Source organism: Tiliqua scincoides, chromosome 3, assembly GCF_035046505.1.
Source record: "Tiliqua scincoides isolate rTilSci1 chromosome 3, rTilSci1.hap2, whole genome shotgun sequence".
NCBI lineage: Eukaryota > Metazoa > Chordata > Lepidosauria > Squamata > Scincidae > Tiliqua > Tiliqua scincoides.
In genome coordinates this window covers 102,219,428-102,232,421 of record NC_089823.1, presented here as the reverse complement: position 1 = coordinate 102,232,421, position 12,994 = coordinate 102,219,428, and positions in this window count along the sequence as shown.

Below are 12,994 nucleotides of genomic sequence, written 5' to 3'. Positions count from 1 at the left end.
TACTCTGGAATTGGAGAGGCTGCCGTAAGGACATGCATTGACCTCACCATACCAGATCCATGCCCAGTGAAGGTAAGTGCCAACCTAGGGAGGCCGGTCGGAGTAGTTGTAGAAGGTAGTGGGAGGGCAGAATGGGGCAGTATTGAACAGGGGAGGGTGGACTTGTGAGCAGACCAGGCCTGGGAGGGGGGTGGGACCAGCCCGGGCAACGTCCGCTAGATCCTAACCCCTCTCCCAGTCACACCAGCGTTTCACTGGGCTGCTTGGAGCTGCACCAGCAATTTCGCTGGTGCAGATCCAAGTAGCCCCATGGGGTGGCTGGGACATTCAGGGTAAGGGGGTAAATATCCCCTTACTCCAAGTTGTGCGGCATCCACATCCTATCCAGAGCTGGATGCAGCACAGTCCATTTGGCCTGCCTGTTCCAGCGCAAGTTAGGATTGGGCTTCCCATGTTGTTGTTGGCTTAAACATTATAGTTGCCATGTGGAAGCTACAGAACAGCCCTTGGCCATCACAGAGATCACCAGAGCTCCACATGCCTGCACAAATGCATGCAGTATGTCCATACCAGCCCCACATATCCTGGGATTGAGACACTACATAAGAGATAGTAAAGACATTTTCGTTACCTTTTTATTGCATTTGTAGCTTGTTTGCATGAAGAAGAGACATGAATTTCTTGACATACTGGTATTGTTTTCGTACTGTTGACTATTACTGTTGAATAAAGACCAAGAAAGGCGGTATATAAACACCTGTTGTTATTATTATTATTATTTCCCTATTCTCAGTCTATAAAGATAGCAAATATATTAAAAGAGTTTTTATCTAAATGTTCATTGAACGTGTCTCGCCACTTAGCCTTCAAGATATCATAGAGCAGGGGTGGCCAAACTTGTTTAACACATGAGCCACATATGATAAACTTCAGATGTTTGAGAGCTGCAAGAGAGATGCTTGAGAGCCACAAAAATATTGTGGCTCTTAAGAAGCAATTAAATTCTTAAATATTTTTACTCACTTATGTGTTTTACTTTACTCACATATAAGTTATTAAACTTATGTTTTAATCCAGTGGACTCTTAGATTATATCTGGTAAATAATTATAAAGCTTGAAAAAAAAAATAATAACTAGGTATTTATATACCACCTTTCTGGTCATTGGATTACTCCTCTGACTTTATTCAAGGCGGTTTACATAGGCAGGCTTTTCTAAATCCCTCAGGGAATTTTTACAATCATAGAGGTTCTCTCTTTCAAGAACCAACAACATTTCAGAATGGATCTTCCTGGTTTTGGTCTCACTTCTGGCCTCCTGTTGTTCCACGCAGGCTGGCAAGCAGCTCCATCTCTCACATGGAGGGCAACCAAGATGCTTCTTGCTCACTCCAAGAGCAGGTGGAATCACTCAGCTTGACTGAGTAAAATTATTTACCTTTTATATTAATTGTGATGCAAAAAGGATCTCAGGCAACATATTTTCTAGAGCTGCACATTATATGTCAAAGAGCCGACTGTGGTTCCCAAGCCGCTGTTTGGTCATCCCTGTCTTAGAGCATTCTGAAATGCAACAAATGCTAATTTTAAATGATCAACTGTATTGCCTAAAATCCATTCCAAAAACCAGCAACCAACACTTACCAAATTTCCTTCAGTGCCTCTAGAGGTCAGCATTTCAACAAATTCCTGCAACACTGAAAGTTCAGTTTGTGAAGCTGCTTGCCTTTATCTTGAACATATTTACAGGTGATTGAAGGACTTGTTCCTATGAATCTGGGCCCATACTGACATGTGTGCTGACTGTACCCCATTTGAGTTTGTACATGTATTGTAGTAGTTATGTTCTCATTTCATAGAACCCAGCTTTTTAAAATGTTATTTCTCACGCAGAAGTTTTCATCGGGTAGCTGACAGTGGCGCAGTCGAATGTGAATATGCATTGAAAAATCAAGATCTAGGAAAGAAGTGAGACAATCACATGATGGTAACTTCATCATTTGTGTGCACAAATTAAGCCCTGGTAAATGACAGCACACATCAGGGTTAAGTGACTCAGCCCTATATTAAAAAAAAATTCTGCAGATAAGATTCTGGTGCCTGGAGAGAAATTGCCAGGCACCAGAATTGCTTCTATTCACTGTGGTTGGTACACTATGGATTCAGGCTTTCAACCAATCTTTTGATTTTTCAGGACCAGATTTCTTTATAATTCTTTATAGCTGATATAACTGTTAATTTTTAAGAGGGAAAAAAAAGTGCTAAACCTCAAATCTGCCTGAAAGGTTTTCACTCTAACCCCAGGTATTAGATGCAGCTAGTCACAATCCTGCACATTACAGATATTGTGGGGAAGGCAGAAATATTTTACGGTGGATTTAAATAATAGGCAGAGAACAAGCTTAAGCAACTTAATATATTTTCAAAGTTCCTTTGAAATAAAGCCAGACCAATACCCTGTCCACTCTGCATCTGGTTGTCTTATGTTAGGACAGAACAAAGCATTATGCTGAAAAATGAACATCCCCAATGCTGTATTTGTCGAAAGAACAGGGTATGCAATCAATCATCTGGCTTAGCCCTTTACTAAGCTCCTCATTGGCTGCTGGGGAATCTTTATATACAGGTACTTCTGTTCTCCATCCTGCCCCTTCCTGCCCTTGCCCCTGTGTAAGTGATGCTCCCTTCACAAGTACCAATCCTGGAAGGCGCCTCCTCTCCATGCCTGGTTGTCCTGCCAGCTCTGCTGTAAGGTCGCTGCAGTTGTGTTGGCCAGTCATCTGGAGGGAGTGGGGCTATCTGCAACTCAGGTGCCTTGCAGCAGACCTGGGGCTGGTTGCCAAATTGGCCACCAATCACATTGGCAAGCCAAGCTTGTCCCAGCAGGCTCAGCAGGGACTGTGTTGTCATTTCAGGTGGGTCACTGCAACCCAGCCACCTGGCACTGGGCCCAGTCAGACTGTGGAAAAGATTACTGGCCACTGGGGGCTCTGCAGGCTAGCCCAGTAAGTCTCTTGAGAGCAATTCTGAAGAAGCTGCTGCTTCTGGGAACTGAGGGAAGAGGCTAAGGGATTTGCAATTTCTTGTTTCTTGTGCTGCTTTCCACAAGTGGGAGTCAGGCAAAAATGCCTTCTTCCCAGTTGTGCTCTGTCACTGCTCTTTTCTCCTGCAGGTGACCCGACTGTGGTCTCTGGAAAAACTCTGTGGCTACATTGGACTTTCTGTTGGGAATGTGGTTGTTCATGTGTCTATTTAACCATAGTGGTCTTTTGGGAAACCCCAAAAGCTCAAGTACTTTCCCTTGATGTGAGCTGAGGCTGAAACAGTGGTGAACTGTATTGGGTAACAGTGTCAACTGGACAGTCCCTAGTTCATTACTCAGTTCAGCCACATACCATGTGAACTTAGGCAAATTGCTCTCCCTAAAGCCATATCAGTAGTTTCTCTGTTTAAAAAAATATTCAAAATGACGTGTAAAAAACCGAACATCTCAGTCATGCTCTTTACAATCTGTCTGATCAAGACCTTTCTCAATTTCAGACTTCATCACTTTGACTTGGATGAGAACCCCACCCAATGCCAATCTGATTGCCATATAAGCTACATCTCAAGACATTAGGAAGTGTTCTCTGCAAGTTTGCTCATGTTTTGCTGTTATAAACTGCAGGACAGTATAGTTACCCTGGCAAGAGGCAGTGAAAGGCAGGATTTGTATGACTGCATTAGAGCATACCTTCTAGAGTTTCCACAGAGGCCTCAGACTTCATGAAAAGGAGTAAGATGGCTATCTGGTTCATAGACAAAATATTAGGTTAAGGAAATAATAGAGTTGTGGGTTAGGATATCTCTGCTTTAGCACCCAGCTCAATCCTATCCCCCACCACATTATAGCATGTAGCCTCAACCAAAGAGCTTGGTGGGGAAGATTGGACATGGACAGCCTGCAGGGGGTGTTTTTTACTTACCCCCAATAGGCTGCCTGATTGTCTATGGGCCTCCTTGCACCTACGCCAGCCATTTTCCTGCAGAAGTCTGAGGAGATCCAGGAGGTGTGTCGGGTTGAAAAATGGGGGATAGGATCTAGCCAAAATCACTGCTGCCTGATCCACCTCCTCCCACACTCAGCATACTCCTGGTTCCTCCCTCTCTCCACCCCATTACTCCCCCTTCCCTCCCCGCCTATGTATCACCCCCCTGCTGTCCAGGGTCTGCGGTGGCAAGGAATTGCTGCTGAAGCCACCTTTTGGCAGTGGTCTTGAATGGCCCAGCAATGATCTTTGCACCATCACAGGACCTAGTGGTGTAGCTAACGGTGTGTAGCCTGGTGCCAAGCTCAAAAATCCGGAAGTGGTCACAACTGGAAGTGATGTCATGCCTGGGCTTTTAAAAAAATGAAAATTAGGAGGAACTCACCTCCTCCCCCCAGCAGCTTGCCACCCACTTGCTCTTCTGCCTCCTCCCAGTTAGTGGCATAGCTAAGGCATCTATCTGCTAACAGAGGTCAAAGAAGATTTGTAGGCCCCCCCCCCCAGATAAAATTAAATTTAATTAAGTAAATAAAGAAAAAGTGTGCCCATGATTAGTTTGAGACACTGCTGGAGTGGAGAGGGATGGTTATTCTCCCCCCTGCTTTTTCAAGCACCACTTGAAAAAGTGCCTTTTTACCAGTTAGCAGGGGTACCTGTATTATGATACATGGACACGAGAGCTGACTCATATTAACACCTTATCGGTTTCATGCTGTATCATGATAACATGTCATTGCAACATGTCAATAACATAACAACATATCATTGGCTCTTAGAACAATCAGTCCCATAGGTCAGTTTTGAGTTAAGAAAATACACTTTTTGTTCCATAAGGTAGTTGTGTTCTCATTTTCTGGTTAATTGGCCATAACTTTTGATAGAATACAGATATTTCAATGTGGTTTATTTTATTCCATTCTGCATTAAATTAACTTTCCAATGATATATAACATGATGGTATTACTCATACCTACCAAGATATTCACAATTTTGGTCGCTTGTTTCAAGCTCAGCTTGTTGCCCCCCTCCAAAGCTTGATGTTGGTGCAACTGCTATCCCTTGCACCCCCTTAGTGACGCCACTGACAGGACCTTTTACGCCAGCAGGACACTGTCATAAAGGGCCCATAGGATTTGGCCATAATTGTTTGGATCCTTTCCCCATCCTTTGCCTTTTCAAAATACACAGTAGTAGTGATGGCTGCTGAATAAGGAGGGGGTGGGAGTTAATGACAGTCGGGAGGACGTATCTATGTAGCACGTGTATATTATCTCCTTTGGGACAAATTCAGGAAGGTGAATTCAGTTCAGGAAAATGGTGTGGGTCAAAATGTGTTAACATCCACTTTGTGCAGTGTCATGGCCTCAAGGCTACCCCCCCTTTTATCTTGAAAAAAATTGTCAGGAATCCAGTTGTAATTCTCCTGCCACCACATCTAGATAGGCCCTTTCATCAAAATGAGAATGGTAGCATTGTCATGCCCAATAGGTACAAGAGGAGGATACAAATTCACAGCCTCCAAAATTTCACTAATGAAGCCAGGGATACTCTTGTGTCTTGTAACACTCCTGATGCTGAGGATTACTGCCTGAGCAGCTTTCCTTCCCACTTTATATTTTGCTAAAGAATCTTCTTTGCCTGTTATACATTGTACTTATTGATTAGGTCCAATTGTATGTATTATAGAATACACTACCTGCAATTCAAACACACTCCACAATGTTTAATATCTGCATAGTGATTAAGGGTGGCTGTGTGTGTCCATGTCCATGGAGTGACATGTATGTAAATACAGAATCAAGATGTATCATCTGCTTAGGGCGCAATCCTAACCGGCAGTTATGCTGGCATAGGAGCCCCTGGAGGGTTGCAAACGTGCCGTAAAGCACGTTTGCGCCTCCTTGGGAGGAAGCTGTGTCGGTGCATCCAGATGCGCCAATGCATGGAAGCTGGCAGAAGCCTCTGCAGTGGATTCCTCCCCAGTGCTTGTGCCGGCGCATCTGTGCCGATACAAGCGGCGAAGGTAGGCGTGGGGGGCAGGGAGGAGGTGGGAGGGGGCGTTTCTGGGTGGGGGGAGGGCGGGTGATGGGCGGCCCTGGGGGTGGGCGCGCGAGGAACCAGGGGCAGGGCTGGGACCCAGTGGTTATGCCGGATCCCAACCCCAGTCCCTGGGGAGAACGGAGCAGCTTCGAGCCGCTCCGCTCTCCTTGAACTTGCGCCACCTCCAGAGGTGGCACAGGTTCGAGGAGACCCATTGGGGTGTGCAGCCCTTACCCAGGGGTATGGGGAAGAGCTTCCCCTTGCCCCTGGCTGAGGCGCTGCAGCCAATGAACCTGCATTGGATGCAGCACAAGCCTCCTGGCTTGCCTGCTCCAGCGCAGGTTTGGATTGTGCCTTTAGTCAGATAAGAATCATGATCCTAAGCACATTACTAAGTTCCAAGGCTCTGGTGAATGCCATCCTCAGGTTACTGGAGGCCTTGGGACAAAGCCCTGAGCCAAACCTTCTGTGGCAGCCCCCACCTATTCGCTGAAGCACATTGGGCACTGTCACTGATATTAAAGGGCTGGGGTCAGCCTGGCTGGGTGAGCCCTCTGGTGCACATAGGTGGCAGCAAAACTCCTGATATCCCCCCCGGCTCTAGTTCCCTAATAAGTGTACTTCACTTTGCAGCCTTAAATTCTAGAGACCTGGAAAGGACTGAAACCTGAATAAATGTACTCCACATTTAGGTACAAATACTAACAACAGGTTAAAAAGGAATCTCAAATGTATCCCCCAAACACAAAATAGGTACAATGTTTTCCCAGGACCATGTGCCAGAAAATGACTGTCTCTGGTGAACAGGAACTGTTGGAACATATGTGAGCTATGATTGGATATAAATCCTATACATGTTAGCAACGGCACATGACAAAAACTTCTTAAATCCCTCTGAAATAGATGGAAGTTAAGTATTACAGCTTTACTATGTAGGACTGCAGCCCAAACAGACGGTACCCTTGAAAGAGATATACATCCACGAGACTTTTCATTGTATTTCATTCTAAACTACTCTAAAACATATTTTTATGTTCTAATTTTTGGGCAATAAAACTCTTACTGCACTTTACTGACTGATTCTATGAGGTATCCATGTCAGCTCGGAATTATGGCTTCTTCTACATAGCAAGATTAATATTTTTAAGAGTACCATGTATTCACTTAGGTGATAAACTTTTAATAATGAGTCTCGAGTGCACCATACATAAAAGTAGGGACTTTATTTTTTTTAATCTTTTTCCATGTTTATTAGAAATGTGGTTTGGTTTAACAGAAGGGGGAACACAAGGAAATATTCCTCCTTTAAGTATAATGAAGTGATTGCTTGTGCAGTCAAAGTCTATAAATGTTAAATATCTTTAATTTACACACTGAAATTATAATGCACATCAGAGTGTTTGTGATTAGTGTTCACAGCAGGCGGCCCTTCATAGCCTCATGGAGAGGTTTCTTACCTCTTTTCTAATGACAGGCAGATATGATTTGCCCTGGATGGTGCTTCAGTAGATTTTCTTAAGCAAAGGGGAAACTGTCACTCTAGGCCCAGGGGTCAGATGCAGCTCGCGGCGAGCCTCTATCCAGCCTGCGGCCAGCCTCTTGTCCCCTAAAAGCCCCTGGCCCACTTTGCTGAACATGACTGGAACTGTGCTCTGGTTGTATCTGGAGGGTGTTCTAAGGCCCAGAGAGGTTGAATGAATGAGCCCATTCATTCATTTAGGGCGCAATCCTAACCCCTTATGTCAGTACTTTCCAGCGCTGGCATAGCGGTGCCAATGGGACATGTGCTGCATCCTGCAGTTGGGTGTCACTCATGGAGGCCTCCTCCAAGTAAGGGAATGTTTGTTCCCTGACCTCAGAGCTGCATTGCTGTTATGTCAGTGTTGGAAAGCACTGACATAAGGGGTTAGGATTGCGCCCTTACTCACACATCTAAGTTCCATCTCTAATTTATTTATATAAATTTTATATTTAAATTTTTTTTCCGGCCCTCAAAACCGTGCCAGACATTTGATGCAGCCCTCTGACCAACAAGTTTGGAGACCCCTGCTCTAAGGCTTGGGTTACTCTTATGTTTATCTCCCCCAAATTAAAGGGGGGAATCTCAGTTATGTAAGGGGATCTCTTTCTAGAAACAAATACAGGTGTGCACTGCTCAACAACTGTCCACTTAATGACAGACTGCATAAACAACAGTGGTCAAAGCACAACAAAGATGCTCTTAATGAGGCTGTCAGGACTCCAATAGCCTGCAGCAGAGTGTCTATTTAAACAACAAAGAGGCTCTTAATGCAAAGAAGAGGCAATATCTCCTGTAACCTTTGCAGCCAGTTATTGTCTGGCAGGGAATGTCTATTTACACAACAAAGGTACAATCTAGTACTCTTTGTTGTGTTAACAGGCACTCCCTGCCAGACACTAGCTGGCTGCACAGGCTGAATGTTCGCTTATTAACCTAACTGCATAACAACAGGGATCAGAGAATGTATCCCCATTGTTAAGTGGCACACATCTGTTGCAGTAATCTACATTGGAAAAGAATAGTACGCCAAAGCTTTGGAATCTTTCTTGCATGTTATGTTCTCAGTTTTGAATCCATATCAGTACATTAGAGAAGGTCAGAATCTCAGGGCAGTTATTTATTAAGCTGTAGCACTTGGGGATTAAAACAAGGGGATTTCTCTGTATAAAAGCATAAGAAAAGCTGCTCTGGATCAGGCCACAGGCCCAACTAGTCCAACCTTCTGCATCTCATAGTGACCCACCAGATGCCTCAGCGAACACACAAGACCACAAGGTACATGCATCTTGCTGCCATTCCCCTGCATCTGGCATTCTGAGGTCTCTTTCTAAATGAGAATTTGGATGGGAGTGTAGGTGTTCATGGCACTTTTAAAGCATTGGACAGAGAGGGAAGAGGTCACTCTGCCCACTGCCCAGGCTGGCTTACCAGACAATGTGTGGGGAGCAGCAACAGCAATGGAGGATCCTCTTCCTCGTCTGGCCAGTTATTTTAAAATTCCCAGCTGCCCCCCATCTTGATGCTATGACTGTAGTTCCAAGGCAGGGGAGCATAATCCAAAGTTGTCCAAACAGTTTATTTGTTGGGCAGCCCAGTACAAACCCTTGCTTGAGCCAGAACAAGGGGCGAGGATTGGGACTTATCCTAACCCACCTCCGGCCCACCCAGTATTACATTGAGTTTTCTGAATTTGTACCAGCTAAATAGCTGCTGCAGATCTGAGAAGCCCCATAGGGACAGCTGGAATTTTATCCCCTTACCCCAAGGTGTCCTCTGAGTGTATCTACACTTTAAAGAAATCTAAAGTGTATCTACACTTTAAAATTATAATTTGCAACAACCTGGGGGGGGGGAGAGCGAGAGAGATGGGGTAATAATAGTAACAAAAGATCTTACCTTTCCTGTGGTATAAAAATATCAGTTTTCAGGGTTCCCCCTCCCATTGTTCTTGATAATTATATTCACACGGTTTGTATGTTTTTGTGAACAAAAAAATTGGGAGGAGGGCTAGAATTAAACCATATATCATTTATTAATAATGTTTCTATTTAAAAAGAGCACATAATTTATGTTGTTGATTTTTTTTCACCTCTCTTTTGTACCCTTCTTGTTTTTCCACATAAAACTTGTGCAACAAGTTTGTCATACGCTGACATTTTAAAATGTCAGTCAAGGATGGGACTTTTTAACTGACAGTTCAGCCTGAAAGAGGAAATTAAATGAAATTATTTATGTAAAGTTTCTTCATGACTCATCTGTCTATGCTTTCCTTGATAGATATGGCTCTGTTCAAGGCTTTGTGGTGCTTTCTCGTGAACCAGAAATGGGAAGTGCTGTTCTACAATTACGTTCTCCATGGCACTAGATATTTGGATCCAACATATATACAAAACCTGCTGCCTCTTTCTATAAGCAATCTACAAGTGAGAAAGAGTTGGGTAGCCAGTTCTCCCCTGCAGATGCCCCACCATGAGCATTTTCCTTCCAAGTTGGACTTACATAAAGTTTGACTCAAGAAGAATCAGCATGGCTCCTGCAATGGAAGCCCTACTGTATCAATCTTTTAGGAGTGATTAGAGAATGTCAACAATTGCTTGTCTTATGTTCAGAGTTTTGGGTGCATGTCAGGCGAATATGATCCAGACCAGTCTCAAGTTACTTTGTTTGGGTTTATGACAAGAACACATCAACTCCCACAGTTCTTTAGGGAAAACGCTACACATTAATTAATAAGAGCAGCAGCCATCCCCCCTCTCACTGACAAGCTTCACAGCACAATCCTATCCTCCTCCCCCCCCCCCACTGGTGCATCTGTACCAAAAATGGGGATTTAAATCCCCTTACCCCCCTGTAAGCCTCCTGCTCTGGAGTGGTACATGGGCCAGCAATTTTGCTGGCACAAGGCCGGCCAAGGAGAGAAAGGGGGCAGGCAGGCAGCTGCCAGAGGGGATAGGATCCGGTGCGCGATATTGCCACTGGATCCACCCTCTCCCTCCGCCTTCACATTCCTGTTCCTTCCCCCTTCCTGCCCAATTTCTCCCCCTTGCTGCTTCGTTCTGCTATCCCCACCTCTCCCACTTCCCTCATAGGTTTACCTGCTCCAATAGATGACCAGCGATTCATAGACAGAGGACTACTTCGTGTGCTGCCAGAAGTGCTTTTGCAGCAAGTGGAAAGCAGGTAGCACTGGCAAAGAGGTTCTGGCAATGTGATGCTTCAGTATATTAAGTTCATAACACAACATCCAGGTTATAAGTTATTTATTTCCAAAGTGTCAATGTAAAAAGGTGAAGACATTTTGTAAATACAGTTTTAAATAAAATGCTACAAAAATATTTAGACTCTCTAACAAGAGGCTGAACAAAAATGTATGATCTTGAGTAAAATTTATTTATTTATTTGAAAAATTTATATCCAGCCTTTCCCATGCGTAAGCAAATGCCCAAGGCGGCTAATTTATAATTTGTGGATCTATAGTAAAAAGGAGAATGAAGACAGTAAATACAATGTAAAATACAATGCTTCATTTTGAAATAACTAGTATGTGTTTTTATTTTAAAACAGGCCAGGACATATTACAAGGAGGGCTTTGTCAGAGACAAAGTGATGGGATTATCTTTCACATGGCCAAAATTTGGCTAGGCAGACCAGTTAGTAGCTTAATCCCATTAACCAGAAATAAAAGTTCTGGCAGTGAAGTTATTACATCTCACCCTGGGTGCTGACTAGAAATTCCAAAACGAGCTAGAAGATATAGATTGTTGCAGAAGTTATTTCACAGCTAGAAAGTTTTTAAAAAGCACACAGAAATGTTTTTGCTGCAATAGGCAAACAGACCTTATCCTCTGGATATTTTTCGCAGCATTAGCAAAACATAGTAACCTTATTTTTTAAAAAGTGGGACTCAAGATTCTAAGCCAAAAGTTGTCCTCTCCTTTTTAAACTAATAACAGGAGTCTGGGGATAGGAATAATAGTAATTCTCTTTAGCACTTGTGTATTGATCCCTCCAACCAGGGATGTGTGGTGGGTGGGGAGGCAGGGGAGGCAGAGCCTCCCCACCAAATTCCTTCAAAAAGTGCCACCATCATGTGAGGTGCCCAAGTGCTCACAACCTGCACATAAAGCACGTGGGTTGTGACCACTTGGGCACCTCACATGGCGGTGCTTTTCGAAGGACTCCAGGAGTGAGTCTCTGCTTCACCTGCCTCCCCACCCACCGCACGTCCCTGCCTCCAACATACTTTAGTAAGTTCATCCCTCACTTGTATCCTTATTTCACATTATAGCTAAGGACAATTCCATATTAAGCCCCATCAACAGTTAGCCTTGGGAGGCAAGATTATGGCTGGCTGGTAAGGTCTGATAAAAGAAAAAAAACATAACATATTCATAAAGGGGGAAGACTTTGAGATTTCAGAATAAGGTTGAAAAGAGCAAAGATGGTTGCAGTGTCTCATCTTTTAGAGATGATACCTTGTGGTATAAGAGGAAGGGAGAACATAATGGGTGTAGCATCTAGCAGTTAGTGACAAATCTTTCTCTCTTGCTCTTCTACTTAATTCCTGCTGGTCAGACTGGAATTTACTGGGATTGGAATTTGCTGCCATTATTTAAGGTTAGAAAGTCCAGACAGAAAGAGACTGCCTTGGGAAAGTCTCTCTCTCTCCGAATAATAAAAAAGTCCCTAAATATGAGGGATCCCCTTCCAAAACAAGCAGTAGCAGAACATGACCATCTAGGACAGTGTTTCTCAAACTGTAAGTCAGGACCCACTAGGTTGGTCATGAGCTGATTTCAGATAGGTCCCCATTCATTTCAATATTTTATTTTTAATAGACTTGATGCTACTATGGTATGTGACTGCATTTGGGGAAATGTTGCAGACTTGTACTTTTAACAAGCTACTATGTGCATTCTTTTAACAATGATAGTCAATGGGACTAAGTCCTGGGTAAGTGTGGGTAGGATTGCAGCCTAGGAGTGTTAAAAATTTTTCCTGCTTGATGATGTAACTTCTGGTCATGACATAACTTCCGATGGGTCCTGACACATTCTCATTCTAAAAAGTGGGTCCCGGTGCTAAAAGTGTGAGAAGCACTGATCTAGGAAATGTGGCAACCCCCTTGCCCCCTCCTGAATAAATTTGGACTAGGTAGATAAAACAGTAAAAAAAAAAAAGTTTATTAAAGAGTTGAAGGACCTCCAATCATAGGAGGGGATTTGTAAAGAGGGTCAAAGAAAAGCATGTATCACAAAACAAACAAGTATAACAGAAAGGTGGGGTGCTTAGTACGGAGATTAAAATGGAGTGGCAAAATAAAACAAATTCTCCTGACATACTTAACTGAACAGTCTTTGTTCTAGTTTTACTCATACTGTTTCAGGTTCTGATCAATGCACCC